At 37.0% G+C, this 16,183-nt stretch overlaps 1 long non-coding RNA gene across 1 annotated transcript; it reads right to left on the minus strand.

Annotated features, from left to right (window-relative positions):
* Positions 1-12,794: 12,794 nt before the first annotated feature.
* Positions 12,795-14,855, minus strand: LOC129349868 (uncharacterized). The gene is made up of 3 exons (XR_008603048.1): positions 14,779-14,855; positions 14,012-14,170; positions 12,795-13,070 (listed from the first exon to the last, which is right to left on the minus strand). It is a non-coding gene; the product is annotated as an uncharacterized LOC129349868 (long non-coding RNA).
* Between the last annotated feature and the right edge of the window lie 1,328 nt (positions 14,856-16,183).

The following is a 16,183-nucleotide window of genomic DNA, read 5'->3' on the forward strand; positions in this document are numbered from 1 at the left end:
TACAGCAATGTAAAGATAGTCTATTTAAGCAAAAGATAGTAAGTAAAAGTATGTGATTAAATGTAGCAAAGTAAATGTGTGTGTGTGTGTGTATAGTTATATAGATAACTGCATAACTGATGTATTAATATATATATATATATATATATATTATATATATATATGTATATATATGTATATATATATATATATATATATATATATATATTATATATATTATATATATATTATATTATATATATATGTATATATATGTATGTATATATAATATATATATATATATATATATATATATATATATATATATATATATATATATATATATAATATATATATATATATATATATATGACCTCATTAGATTAGTAATAGTGAAGCTGCATTTTACTGTTGTAGCTGCTGCAGATTTGAACAGCCTAATATCTAGTTTTATATTCAGGGACAGCAGATAAATCTGAGGGCTCATCAGGTGATTAATGGGAAGGAAAGAAGAAAAAAACAAATTTTGATACATACATCAGTTTTAGTTTCCTCATTTCTTTAATTTTTGCTGAGATATTGGATCATTTGAACATTTATTGAAACAAAACCATGTGAGAATTTCAGATGGAAAAATCAGCTGCTAAGTTACTAAGTTCAGCTGCTAACAACTCATAGACATCTGAAATGCATAAAAAGTAGCACAAAATTTAAACACTCAAGTAAAATAAACCTCAAAATTCTACTTAATGACAGTTCTTCAGTAAATGTGCTTTATTACATTAATCAGAAATGAAAATAAATGTTAGGATTCCACTATGTGCTGTTCTCTTTTTAGACAGCAAAGGAACATCTGTGTTTCTGCCCATTTCACAGTCTATGTTTAGGATAAACCTGAACTGAAACCTGCAAATTGACCAGTTAGTCTGTTTGTATTCTTCAGTACCGACTCTGTGCTTTTTATAAAACAGACCAACTGATGGAAAATAGATTTGATCTTCAGGGGCACATTGAATGACTGACCAGCAAAGTTGTGTAATCGTTGTTCCTCCAATGTGACATGCAGCCACTCCTGTGCTGGCTGTGGCAAAGGTGCTCTTTGGTGGGAGAGATCCAATGATTCTCTTGAGCAAGAAGGACTTTCCTGTTCCTGAAAATAAACACAGTCAAGAGCAGGCAAATTCACACAAGTGCTGCTTATTAAAAGAGACATCAGTAGTCAGGAGGAAATTTAAACATCAAATAAAGACAAAAAAAAATCCTCCAACATGTGTTATAAATAGCATTACATGCAGCATGCAGCATATGATTTTATAAGACAGTTATGAAAAATGAATCCAAGAATGTCTGTTTTAGACAGCTAGTTATTTTCTACCTGCACTTCCAGTAAAGAAGACATTCTTGCCACTCAGCACTGCACTCAGAACAGCAGCTTGTTCCTTATTTAGCTTCCGAGATGGAAGAAAGGATGGGCTTCTTATTTGGGTTGGCCTTCACCTGAAATAGCCCACAAATGTGTTGATGCATCTTTTTCAACTCGGACAGAGAGAGGTGGAGAGATCGATAAGAAGGTAGAATTATGGAGCATTATTGATCCAAGGAGATGTAATGCATCAGTTTGCTGCACTCTTAAGACATGCAGCAACTTCAATAACCAATTTAAGAGTGGTGTCTAGGGGCTGTGTGTAAAACTCACTGGGCTGAAGTTACAGTCACTCCTGGACCGTTTGACCTGCTGTCCTGTTCCTGCCACAGTCGTCTTATTGGTGCGGTCAGTCAACCCTTTAGGAGGCACTTTACTCCTCAACTCATTGACCTTCTGGATGTCTTTTTGCTGCAAGGGGCTGATGGCCTCAAAGCTGCGAGGCAGACCGGCTCTGAGCTTCTCTCGGCCAGTCAGGGGTTTGCTGCTCTGCCAGGCCTGGTGCTTGATGCTCAGGGTTTTGAGGAAGAGGCGCAGCTGGTCGGGAGGACAGTTGGAGAGGAGCAGCTGGATGTTTTTCAGGGAGCAGTTTGACGGTGCACTTCCATCTCTGACGAACTTGGTGAACAGTTTGAACTCTTTTAGGTGGTAGTTTTGAGGGATTTTCCCGTCGTGGACTCGGAGGAGGATCTCCTGGAACTCATTCCGGCCCAGAATAACGGAGGCTTTGCGGATGACCTGCCTCCTGGTGGCCTGACCGGAGCTGTTGAGCTGCTCCACCGTCACACAGCCCTGCAGCTGGGCTCCGTCCTCTCCAGCGAACATCGCAGCAGCTTGGTGCCATACAGAACACTTTACATTAATCAGTGAATATCACTTTGTCTGCAGTTTCAGGTAATGCTTTAAACAGTTGCCAGAGTGTTAAAAAAAAAAAAACTGGTCAGCTTCTCAGAGTAATTTTCCTCATATTTCTGTAATATTTTAGCTGCTCTGGGCATTAGATTATAATCAATCCTGTTTTTTTTTCCAGTTTTATTGGTTGATAAAGCTCTAAAAGACCAATTCAACTCATTCAACTATGCAGTTTTCCACTTTCCAAGAACTAACTGCAGTCCTACATTGATGCATCACAATGGCTTGATTTAATTCATGAGGATTGCATTTAAAGTTGACAGCCCCTAGGATGATTGAGAAACAGATAATTTCTTTATTTTACATGCAAAACCCACATGTAAGTCACATTAATTACTGTCTAGTTTTCCAAACACACACAAGGATATCATACAAACCAAACACATGCAGCCTAAACACACAAGCAATATCATAATATTGTCTATACTCATAAATGTCATGACTTATTACACTATAAACTACAACAATTTCGATGGTTAAAAAAAACATTGCACAACGACATCTCTTTGTTATCTCCACGGATATAAAGTTCTGTGTATTTGAATGTTTTAACTTCTTGATCAGGATGAAAGCAGATGAAGATCTACGTGAATTGGACAGAAATCACCCTTTTTGTGTGCAAAATAGGAAACACAGCTATGATTTCACCAGCCTGAACTCAATGTAACGCCACCACAGCTGCGCTTCACTCAATCAAACGCCGTGATATTATTAATTAAACTCTAACAACTAAACTTGACAACAAGAACCGAATAAAAAGTTAACTGTAGTTACAGGAAAAATTAAAAGGCATCGCTTACCTTTTTATTTTTTAATAAAAATTGTCCTTATCTTTGTGTTTCCGTCCTGCTGCTGCTTCTCAACCTCAAAACACCGATTTTCAAATTGTCAGTGCGTGAAACCAGCCAATAGCAGAGCGACGCCGCCGACCAATCAGGGGAGGACATTTAATGTCGCAGCCAATGAATGACGAGCAGGGAGCCAGTAGCGGTGACGTCATATAACTGCGACATACACATGGCTATTCGGAAATAACTGAAACGTTACAGAAGGAAAACAGGTAATTAGTTTTTCAGTAGAGCCAGAGAAATATATAGAAGCTATTTTTATGTAACTGATGCACAATATGTGTCGCGGACTGTTACTGATAGCATATGCAGTACTTTCGTGTGTATTTCTACCCTGAGTGTAAAACTATGTTATGTGTGAGAGATAATGTAGCAAGTTCTATGAGATGCAGCTTTGGAAGTAATTATCAGACTACCTGCTCTTTTCTTTACAAAATCTACACAGCAGGTATTCAACATTGGTAATTTTCTTTTGAATTTTATCATAGTGGTTAAATATTTATAGCATCTTCTTAAAGACATGCAACAAGACAATGCATGCAATAAATTAAAATAGGATGTATGAGAAGTGTAAAAATCTAATATCAAAGAAAGGTTGCCTAATGTCATCTTCTAAACAAATAGATAAAGTTAACTTGTTTTGGCTCATTATTTAGGCTCCCTCTTGTTGCATTTGGATCAGATCAAATATGATAGTTCAATTAAATTCAATTCACTTTCAGTTATATATGGACTGTAAGGTGAAGACCATACACTTAGAGAATGAAACTCACAGATCTAAAGTTTCCTTAGAATTTCCCTTGAGCAAGCATTGGCGACTGTGAGAAGGGAAAAAAAACAAACTCCCATTACTGGAAAGAAAATAAAAAAATTTCAGCAGAACCATGCTCAGGGAGGGCAGCCATCAGCCTTGACTGGTTGGGGTGACGGGAAACAACACAGAAAGAACAGTACTTTAGAGGTCAGTGAGGCCAGTGACTGCAGATCAGAAACATGTAGCTCCAGATCCAGAGACGCGTACAGAGAGGACAAAACATCAAGCTATAGTGACATGTAATAGTGGCATATATATGTTTGGAAAAAGATAGAGGAGAGCAGAGAGCTCAGTGCTGGTTCTACAACAGAGGAGCCTGATAACTGAAGGCTCTGACTCCCCTTCTGTTTTTTAAAAAACACAGGGACCACAAGTAAACCTGCAGTATGAGAGCAAAGTACTCTGTTAGGATTATATAGTAAATAAAGTCTTTAAGATAAATGGAGCTTGGTCATTAAGAGTTTCATATGTGAGGAGAAATAGTTTAATTTGATTCTGGATTTTAGAGACAGTGAAGAAAAGCTGATATGGCTTCATTTGCCTTCAGTCTGCATAATGCTACTGAGAAGAGACAGAGCTACAGCATGGTGTTTATTCCATTTGAGCTTTAATATGCAGGTCATTACACCAGGATAGAGGAGACGCTTTTATTTAGACTAACTGGGGGAAGAAAAGTGATGATTCGGCACTGCCAGAACATTGTGAAATAAATAAGTACTTCACATTATATTTATGAAATAACAGTATAAGTATAGAAGAAGAAAATATGGACGAGTAAGAAACATCTCTAGTTCATGTTTTCTTCTTCTATACTTATGATATAGCTACTTCTATACTACATGATATCGCTGTAAATGCTAGACACCTTTATTGTACAGTGCCAGTAAAAAATTTTAGAGTTTAATGTATTTTACAATTGAAATATTTTCTCTGAAGAGAAAAGCTAGCATATTTTTGGGGAAAGCCTGAGATCTAAAGACTAGACGCTCAGAGAAAGTGATCAGAAATGTGAAAAAAATGATTATATGTGATTCACCTACATAACTTTACTAATACACATCTTCCATAAGTGACAACACCCCACAATTTGTGAATCATCAGCCCTTTAACCCACATTCCAGTAATCTATCCAAAAAATGTCTCTCACCAAACTATTACTTTACTGTATCTGACTGTGTTTTTTATATGCATTGCAACAGTAAACAGCATTCTAAATATTACTTTACAGGTTTTCCTTCTACTGTTTCCCAGTACTACACCCTAAATGTATTAAATATGTCATATTGGACTGGATCAAAACATGTTTCTGCTGTATATATTTTCATCCAGTGACTACTTTTTCATTATTGATTTAATCAAAAATTGTATTAAAAGAAAACTATTTTAAATTTGTGTTTTTATAGATGACAGTAAATAAAAGCATCAGTATTTTTATTTTAAGTTACAGCTGTGGCATCTTATTCAATGCTTATTTATGATGGAGGTTATGACGCAAAGTGACTCCTTCATTAGACTGCTTCAGGTTAGAACCCTGTCAGGACTCATCGTCAAGCCCTCATTAATTTCAAATTATACACAGAGCACTCATATTGCTGTACTTCCTGTGAATCACGTGAAGAATCTCAGAACGTGCAGCAAGCAGCTGTCATTAGACAAAGCTGACTGAAGCCAATAAATTTAAAAGTGAATCACACTTGTTCCTTCGGGTGATGGTAAATGTGCTGTAACAGACAAGGTGACGATGTTTGATCAGTGATAAATCAGACTCGACCGCAGCTTTGACGTGTATGAAAAATATTCTACATTTATAGTAAATGCTTTTTAAAGCATTTTTGTACTTACTCTCAGAAGACAGGACTTCATCATCCTATCGAATCACTTCCTTTGTCTGTCTGTGACCCCTTTCACAATACACAGTCATTTGAGTGAGTTTTATTCTAGGAAATATCCAGGAATTAAGTTATTTTTTCTGTGGATGTGTTTGACCTTAACATCTACATTGTCTTTCAAGCCCAGACTTTAACCTTCATTTTTCAATCTCCTCTGCCCTCACCTCTCTGCCCTATATGCAGCACAGCCTGCAGTTCATCTAAAAACTCTATGAACTTTTGCCACGTTTGGCTGCACGTCCAAGAGCCATGGCTTTTCATTTGTGCTGATGAGCGCAACATTTTTTTGTCTTTCACAGAATCTGGTTACTCCCAGCCAATATTCCCTGTAATTTTTCCTGAGTCTGAGCAAACACAAACTCCCTGAGCGTCCCTTGGACCACTGTGAGCAACATCAGACGTGTTCACTGTGGTCACACCAGCATCACATCCATTCAAGTTACATGGTTCATTAAAAGAATCAAATTACAGCATTTACATTTCTGTTAAAACACTTTGTCAACAGGAGCCAGTTGAAGGCTGCAGTGATTTTAGTGACACTACAATGTATAAGAGTGAAGTTATTGAATATTTGTCTCTCTTTACTGTTGCAGCAGTTTTGCAAATTGCAGACGGACCCTGTTCACTCCATAGACACCAATGTTATTCCTGTAGCTTGAAAGACAGCTACTTTTGATAAAACTGGGCTTGTAGCACATTGTCTGCCTTGCAACAATGGGAAAGAGGCACCGTTTATGTTTGACAACCTATATCTAATGAGTTATTGATGCTGGAAGTGTGAATCTGTGAATATCTTTCCAACTTTACTGAACTTGGGGTCACTACCACCTAAGGAGTGATATCTTTAATTTTGAAAAAAGCATTTAGCCATACCTAAAGATTTAAGTGCTTTATTAACATGAAACCAAAAGTTTTGTTTTGTTTTATGATCACAGGTTCTGCCTGAACAGAAGTGGCATCATTTTAAACAGTGAAACCATACTAATGAAATAAAATGTAATGACCAACCAGTGTGCAATACTGGATTCTGCAAAAACATAAACAACTGAATGCAGAATACTGGACAAAGAAATTCTACAGACATTTTTTCCCATCTCAATCTTATCTTAACACAGTTAATGTATTAACTTATTTATGTGTGTATGCATGTATTTGTTGATTTATTTAGTGTTAGCATATCAGAGTTCTGAGTTTTTCTTTAGATAGGCAAAGGCCATTTATTGATTACATATTGGCCATTATATAAATGTTTATTAAAAACTAAAAGGCATTAAAAAAAAAAAACTAAACAACTTAAGCATTTATTGAGTCACTAATACTGTAGAGTCTATGACCACATCAGCATGATTATAAGCATCCTCTGGTAAATTAACAACCAGATACTGATGTCTCTCACCATATGGACTTCAGGAGATGACTGGGGGATGATAAACTGTGACCTACTGGTTGGGTTCTCTCTGTTCTCATGTTTCTTACATGTTTGTCCCCTGACAGCCGGGTCCTAATGTTTTTTGAGCAACACACCATACTATGACGTTTTTACAATGATGGTTCTACTATGGAACCAGTTTGACATGTTCAGGTGTTCTTTGTGTGAAAACTCAGAGATTTCAGGTATCAGAAGGTGGTTTTCAACTTTCTTTGTTAACTTTCTGCTTCAACTTTAAACTAAATTTCCTTCACTAACCCAGCCCTCTGGACTTCCAGTAAGCTGTGTTCCTATTGGCTGTCCAGGTGGCTGCTTGGTGTTATCAGGAACACCTGAGCAGCTCAGTGTCTTCCTGCTTTATTTAGCTGCAGACAAACATTTCCTCTGCTTCTCTTCACCACTGAACCGGGTTTGGCTCCGTTGCTTTAGTTGTTCTTTAGGCGTTGGCTTGCAGCTTCCAGCAGTAAAATCGTCTTTAATGTGTTTCTTGGTGTGTTTTAGGGCTTTGTACTGGATAGTTGTCTTGGTAAATGTGGTTCTTTAGCCACAGTTAGCACATGGTGCTAATGTGTGCAGTGATTAGTGGATTTGGTGCAGCTGAGTTGTGTCTTTATCTTGGCTGTAGTGAGTCTTCAGAGGTTTTTGGTCAGACACATTCTGTATTCTTGTTTGTGAACCAGCGTTGGTTGTCCAGAAGGTAAGAGTTCCTGTCCTGATTCTCTGTTCTCAGAGGTTCTCTGGTAGGCTGCAGGAGACTTTAGCGTTTGGGTTGTGACTAGTTTGGTTTTTGTATGGTTTTCATTTGGACGACTATCTTGAGGCTCCTCCATGTGGTTATGAGGTTTTCTGCAACAGGTTCTACAAAGCAACCTGCAAGCAGAAGAGACTTTGAGAGTTTTTAGGAAGTTCTGGAGACCAGACTTTAGAGCAGCAGAAACATTTGTCAGCAGTTTGAGCAGGAGAAGGTGAGCTTCAGAGTAGAAATGAGATGGAAACCTTCTTGACCCGTGTGGTGAGGTCATGTACCAAGAGTTTGAGCAGGTTGTGAAGAGTCTGTAGTTCTTTGGTCTGAAAGCACAAGAAGAGTCGACTCATTAAAGGAGAAAACAGGAGATGTTGTTGGTTCTTGTGTCGCTCTGCAGTTTCCAGTTTCCTTAGACTGAATATCAAGTTTATATTTTAAATGATTTCCCATGTGAGCCCAAGAAGACTTCAATAAACTCCCTCCATCCCCTGGACACAACAGATTTTATTACCATGTTAAATCTTTTTTTTTTTAATACATTTGAGTTTTAATCATAGTTTCTTCTCTTTGCTTGTTTAGTTTTGTCATCTGTGTGAAAGGTGTAAACAAATAAAGTTGAATTGATAAACTGAATAATTGACTAACTCATGATTGTGACAACAGAAGTATTTTCATTGTGATTTAAGGGTTTATTTCATTTTCAAGGTTGGGGTTAAAATTTTGACAAAAAAAAAAATTAAAGAAATAAACTACATTAAAAACATCAATTAATTCAAAGGAAAAAACATTTAATACAATGAAACTTTTTAAAAGAAAACTAAACATTAAATACAATTAAATTATATTAAACAAAATATTTAATTAGATAAAGAGAAGATACAAAACATGCAATTATGAAATTAAACAAAATGTTTTAAAACTAAAATATTAAACATTAAAGATGAAATATTTTAGATAATTAAACATTTAAAAAATACAATTAAACAAGAAGAATCTTCAACATTTAATTAAATTATTAAACCTTTAAAAAGACAAAACATTTAATTAAAAAATTAAATGTTTAATTACAAAATTAAATCTTAAAGACAATAAAACTTTAAATGGGAATTAAACAGAAAATACAATTAAACATTTAAAAAGAAAATTAAACATTAAAAGGTGGTAAAACATTTGAAAAGAAAAACCTTAAAGATTTAATCGAAAAATTAAACACGGGGAAAGGAAATTTTTCAAACAAGCCGATAAACATTTGAAAAAACAACAATTAAACATTAAAAAGACAAAACATTTCGAAATCAGATCAGACATTAGAACAGAATAAAAGGTGAGAAAAGAGCAAAACTAAACATTTAAGAAGAATCAAACTAAAGACAAAACATTTGAAAAGACACCAGTTAAACTTTAGATGATCAAATTAAACAGAAGAAACAATAAAACGATCAAAAAGAGCAAAAACAGATGAAGGTCTTAAAGCGTTTTCTAGTCTAAAATGAAAACATCAAGTTGTTTCTTCAAACATTTCCTCTTTCTATGTTCTTGGTTTGATTGTGGACAGATTTACTAAGAACTCATTTCAGAAAACTGCTTTCCAGATAAAGTCTACTAGTAGTTGAAGGCATCGATCAAACTAATGTTACCTTCTGATCTCCACAAACTTTACTGTTCAGTGAAGAGAATCAAAGTTTGTTGAGGATTTCTAAAAAACCCACAGGTGAAGGTCTGAGAAGAACTCAGATGGATGGTCTAAATGTGAAATCAAGACTCATGGTCACAAGTTTTAAGGCTTCTGTTAACTAGAAAGTTCAAACTAACAGAGAAGTACTGAGAAACTTTAAAGATTTCAGTCCTCAGACTGTCTGAAGGTTCAAACGAACAGAGAAGTACTGAGAAACTTTTAAGATTTCAGTCCTCAGACTGTCTGAAGGTTCAAATGAACAGAGAACTACTCAGGAACTTAGAAGATATCAGTCCTTGGACTGTCTGAAGGTTCAAACTAACAGAGAACTACTGTGGGACTTAGAAAATTTCAGCCCTCAGACTGTGTGAAAGCTCAGGTCCTGAGGACTTGGGAGGTCTGGGGGCTTGGAAATTCTTGGAACTGAGGGTTCAACCCTCCAGCACAAAGGCTGAAGTCCAACCTCCTCACAAAAACGGTCGAGACGAGACTCGAGTTAAAAAAAAACTCAAAAAACGACAAAAAATAGATGATAAATGCGCAAAAAAAAGAATAATTAGTATCTGAGCGAGTAGCTCAGGGGGATAAGAGACAGACTACCAAGCGGTAGGTCGCAGGTTCGAGACCCGACACCGGCCTTTTTCTTTCTTTGTCCTTGTCAGGATTTTGAGAAAATTTAAGAAGTGTCTGGTCTTGAACCAGCGACCTGCAGCTCCATAGGCAAATCCTTAACTCACTGAGCTACAGATCAGATGAAAAGACATAAATTCGTCGTCCCTTTGGCATCGTAGTTCCTGAAGTGACCACATGGGTGGAGCCAAGGCGGAGTCTGGGTGGAGTCAGGGCGGAGAGTAGGCGGGGAGGTAGGTGGCGGCCTCCCCCCTCTACTCCCCCACCTCCCCCCACCACCCACCACACCTTCCCCCGCCCGATGAGTTTTTCGAGTCTCCACGAGTTCTTCGAGTCTCCACGGGTTTTCCCGAGTTTCTGGAGTTTCCACCAGGTCGGAGGCAGAACAAGTTGTCATGAAGAGGTGTTGAAGTCGGTCAGGATGGACTGACTTTTTACAGCCACGAGAAGGAAGACCACTAGAAGAGCAGGTCTTTAACCACCATCCATAAAATCCATGGAGTCGCTCTAGAGAAATGAAGGTCAACTTTTATCAACCACCATCCAGATGTTCAACTTGATATCTTTACTTTGACATTTTTAGCATCACAAACCTTTAGTATCACACTTTATTATCATTTATTAGGACTTTAATGGAATCCACCAGCAGATTTTGTTTTTGTTGACAAACTTTATTCTTGTCGTCGTGGGACTGCAGTATTTAAAACTGTTCCTTCTATTTGACCTCATGTTTATTAGTTTTAGTGGAGAAAGTTTTAATTGTCAATTAGTCTCTTAAAAACTAAATAATAAATTGGATTAGTCAAGAGGTTTAAATTTCTTACTTTGTCATATTTTAAATATAACAAAAAAATATAAAAATAAAGTCTTGAGACAATTTGACCTGTAATTGGTGTTATATAAATAAAATTGAATTAAAATTGTATGTATCTTGTAATATTGGAGTAATTCAGCCATATATGTTAGAAAACACATTTTCTTTGTCCATTAATCTGTTGTTTTCTCCAGTAATTCATTTCTTGTTTTAGTTTATAAAATGTCAAACCCAAATATATTCAGTTTACTGTCATAAAAACCAAAAAGATTTACATTCATGATGCAGGAATCAGGCAGTTTTTCACTTTTTATCTTAGTTTAGTCAGAAAGATAGTTGATAATGTGTGAATTGTTGCAGCTTGTGAGCCGTAGAAGGTTTTAATCTTTGGGGCCGAGTGTCAGAAAACATTTAGAAACCAACATCAACAAAACACTCAAAGATTTGAACATCATTAAAGGGAAATCCAACTTTTGCATGACAATGTCTAATTAAAGGACATTTATTTCCAACGTAAATGTGTGATATTCATCCTCTGGAGCTTTCTCTTCACATCGTCTTCCACCTGGACTGGTTTGGTCGGGAGCATGTGCAACAAACATTTGAAAAACTGCACTTTAACATCAATGAATGACACTGAAGTTTAATCTCTACATAAATGAGACTGAGTCTGGATGTGCTGCTCTGTCATTAACTCCTAAGTTTAGGGAAAGTTCAAACAAAAGAGGACAGTTCAGATAAGACTTGAGAATGAGCTTATTTTGAACAAACATCTCAGACTTTCTGAGCTTCAGCACCTATAGCAAGATATTTTAACAAGCAACTCAAGAGATCCAGAAGTTGGAGAGAGTTAGCTTTAGCTGAGCCAAAGAACATGTGGGACGCTAACCTAGCAAACATTTCAGACTTTTCTCTGTGAATTCTGAGAACTAATTTCCTATTTAATGACAGAGCTACACATCTTAACTCAGTCTCATTAATACAGACTCTAATTCAGTGTCATCCATCCATATTAAAGTGCAGTTACCCAAAATGTTTGTTGCATGAGCTCCAACAAAACCTGTCCAGGTAGAAGGCCACTTTGACAAACAGGAAGTGGAAGACTCCAAGCAGATTTATAGAAGGGGGAACCGGACTGTACTAAGTGTGGTCAAGTATAAAGGGGTGTTTTGTGGGTTTTTAAGGCTGATAATGATAATTAGTGAGACATTTGGAGTAGATATTCATTTGCAGTAAATAAAAGTATTTAAAATCTTGGAGTTAAACTTCGAAGAACACAAACTAACAAAAGTTTGTTGATACGTTGTTGTTTTGTTTACAGATGTTAAAGGAGTTTTATTCTTGACGTATAACCAATCAAATCACTCCAGAAGACAGAGCAACCACAGGTAGATAAAGGTTCAGAGCCAAAGTAGCACCATTTTTCAATGTATTTATTACCGTAAATCAGTAAAAAATAAAATACTGATAATCAGTAAATCAGTCAGCCCAGAATTACTACAATTCTACAGTTGATGTCTCTTTCCTTTGACTTGTTATTTGTACAATATACCATGTATATTATGGCGTTGTTTCATCCCAAAGGCTATACTATGATGTTTTCTAAGAGACATACGATGCTACTCTGCTTGTTCTGGCCCTGCACTCCTCCTCAGTTGTTTTCTGGATTGTACTCAGCTGCATGCCTTCGTCCACCCGGCCTCCGTTGACTCGTCCCGCCTGACGTCTCTGGAGCTGAAGCTGGATTGGAACAGACCAAAGAACAGTCCAATCACGATGCCAGCTGCCTCTCAAAAGGCTCCTTCATCTGGCAGGTGGCGGCACTTCTTCTGAGGGGAAGCTGAGCTGGCCCAGCAGAACTTTGGAGATGTGTTCCAGTGGTTGGTGGATGTGTAGGGAGATAGAGAGGGACCTTTGAATTGTTCAGAAAGGAAAACAGGGAACCCATTGGTAGTTTTAGTTTAGGGTGCTACTGCGGTGTGTTTTTGGGCTTGAAGAGGTGAACAGGAAGAGTTTTTTTTCCGTATTGATTATCTTTTACTTTGTTCCTGGTTGGAATGCCCATCAATGTCAACATGAAGTTCACTTTTAGTTCTGTTTATTTATTTTTATTTTACTAACACCCATTTGTTTTTAAACCCCTCACATGTTGTGTTGTTGTAAACTTCCTCTTTCAAATAAATTCTCGTCTAACCCTCTGGAAACCAGCGTTTGGACTGTTTTTGTGTTTCTCCTCACCTACTGACAGCTGTAGACTAAAGGCTATACTCTGACATTTTTAGAGCGACATGCTATACTATGATGTTTGTTGGGCGACATGCTATACTATAGGCTTTTTTAATTGACATATTACTGACCTTTTTTGTCTTAGTTTTTTTTGTTGTTTTTTAGCAACATATTATAAGAATTTGAACAGTTTTAAAAGTTACTATACTTTTACTTGTGCAATGAAATATTATTCTATGGCATTTTTTAGATGACATATTATACTCTGATGTTTTCTTGAATTACATACTATTCTGACAATATATTGCACTATGACATGTTTTGAACCACATATCATACATGACAATTTTAGGCAACATCCTATCATTTTGCGACTTTTGAACCACATAATAATCTACGTTTTGTTTTTTTTTTCTTGCCAACATGCTGTACTATGAACTACAGGCCATACTATGTTATTCTTGAGTAAAGCATACTATACTTTGACATTTTCTGAACTACATCCTATACTATGGCGTTATACTCAGAGTGCTTTGGTTACATGTTGATTTATAATCTAGATTTTTTTCTGTTTTGTTTTTTGACGGGATTACCACAGACCTGACCGTGAACACCGCTGACACCCACCTCAGGGAGACGCTGCCTAAGATCTCAAGGCTGCTTGGTCGTGGTCTTTCTGGCACGTACTCTTCCAAGATGAGCCGGGAAGTTTAACACTGATGGAATGACACCAGGTCTAAGCCGACAAACTTCCACTTCCTCCTCAACCCATAGTCTCTGGGAAACCTACATGGAGTAAGAAAAGTAGACAGAAAAGTAAGTAAGTCTGTACACAACATATTAAAAAAGAAATCATGCTAATAAATTAAGTGCAAATAACCGAATTCGCCAATATACTGGAGACCAGAGCTATTTAATTTGATAAGTATAACCTTGTTTAGTAACATTTCAATTATTTGAGAGCAGTCCTAAAGAACTGCCTGTAATCCCAATCATAAAATGGGTTTGGAGGAAGAACATAGATGGTAATCTGGATATACATGAGTTAGGCTTTATAACTACTATTGGTAGTATTGGTGGTAGTAATAGCAATGTGACTACTACTAGTAGTGCTGCTGATACTGGCACTGCTACTACAAATTGTAATACTATTACAAATGCTGATACTACTTCTACGACTCTAACAGCTATTTTACACTGCTGCTGCTTGTACTTTTAGTATTACTACTACTGCTTGTACAACTATACTACAGCTACTATTAATCGTCTGGTATTTGGTTGTCAAGCTGCTAGCTCGCCTTAGTGTTTTGCTAGTGGCTAACTAGTTAGCTCTCATAAACTGGAAGCTCTCAACAAGGTTTCATAATGAAAAAAGAGCCAAAAACTATTCTTACCTATGAAAAGTCATTCCAAGTTTCCTTGTCTCAATCGTACAACGTAGTGTGTAATTTGCAGCACAGTGAGCCGGCATACTTGTTGTTTCCGTTTTCACGCCGTCTACATCAACGGAATGCACTGAAACTTTGCCCCCACTAGCTTAGCCTCGCTGTAGCACGCAGCTCAAAGGGGCGTGTCCTATCTACTCATTCATATCTATGAGAACAACGGTGGCTGCACATAAGGACGCCTGACGTTGATTGGCTGCGTAAATACCATTATATACAGTCTATGGTAAATACGTATGTGAATCGCATCATTGGCTGCAGCAGCCAGTCACTGGTCACTCACTGACTCACACTGAAAAATAGCACAGAATGAATTATTATGTGTTTATTTTATTTTCAATTTAGGTTGGATTTTTTTTTTTTTTTTTGTGCGCGCAGATTTTCTGTGCACGGAGACCGTGTCAGCAGTGCGCAATTGCGCAGGCGCGCAGCTTAGAGGGAACAGTGCTCCCAGCCATTTATTTTGGTATATTTAATCATTTTTTTTACAGAGACATGTAGACTAAAGTGATTTTGATGAAATATCTCCATTTAAAACATAGAACCACGTCACACACGAATAGTTCAGGCTGAGCTAGAAATTGAAAATTCTTTTAGTTTTTAAGGTTTCTGTCTGATAAATGGTGTAACTTCAGTAATTTTTTAAAGACATGTCATTCAAACCCCCCAGCAGGTTTAGGGGTTCAGGGAGTTCTAATAATTCTCAAACATATTACATAGAATACAGATTTTTTTTATTGATTCACCTTTGTTTACAGATGTTTATATAATATGAATCATTAGGCTGCAGCTAGTTCTGTTCTTTCTAACATCAAAATGTGAAACTATTGGTCTCAGCCTGAATAAGTTCTTTTGATCTTGAGTAATGGGGATAATCTAAAACTGGGTCTGTTCTTAAATGGGATTATATCGATTACTATGTGACTGTGATGACCTTACTGCAGGCTAAATGTTAATCGGTGCTCTTCTCAGGCAGACCTTCAGCTTTAGCTATAACATTTTCCAGGGGATTTGCTCAGCAGAACGAAAGTCTGTTTTCAAAGTGTGAAAAAGTTTCCATCTTGGAGATGATTCCTGAGGCTGTAATGTAAAGCAACATTTTCAGTGTCAGGCCGTCCTCGCTAACACTTCAGTTGGTGCACATTTTATAAGGAAATGAGAGGTAATGTGTTCCCCTGCGGGCGCTGGACTCCAGTATGAGGGTTCTTAGCTGGCTGTGCTTGTATTATCTGTACTGACGGTACATTTATAGTAAACACTGGCCTCTGATGTTGCTGCAGATACTCTGGGCCGTGCGGTAAATACAAGCATACTCTGTGTTCCAGATAAACAGAGCAGCCACACTGATTTCCAG

Source organism: Amphiprion ocellaris, chromosome 10 (genome assembly GCF_022539595.1).
Source record: "Amphiprion ocellaris isolate individual 3 ecotype Okinawa chromosome 10, ASM2253959v1, whole genome shotgun sequence".
Taxonomy (NCBI): domain Eukaryota; kingdom Metazoa; phylum Chordata; class Actinopteri; family Pomacentridae; genus Amphiprion; species Amphiprion ocellaris.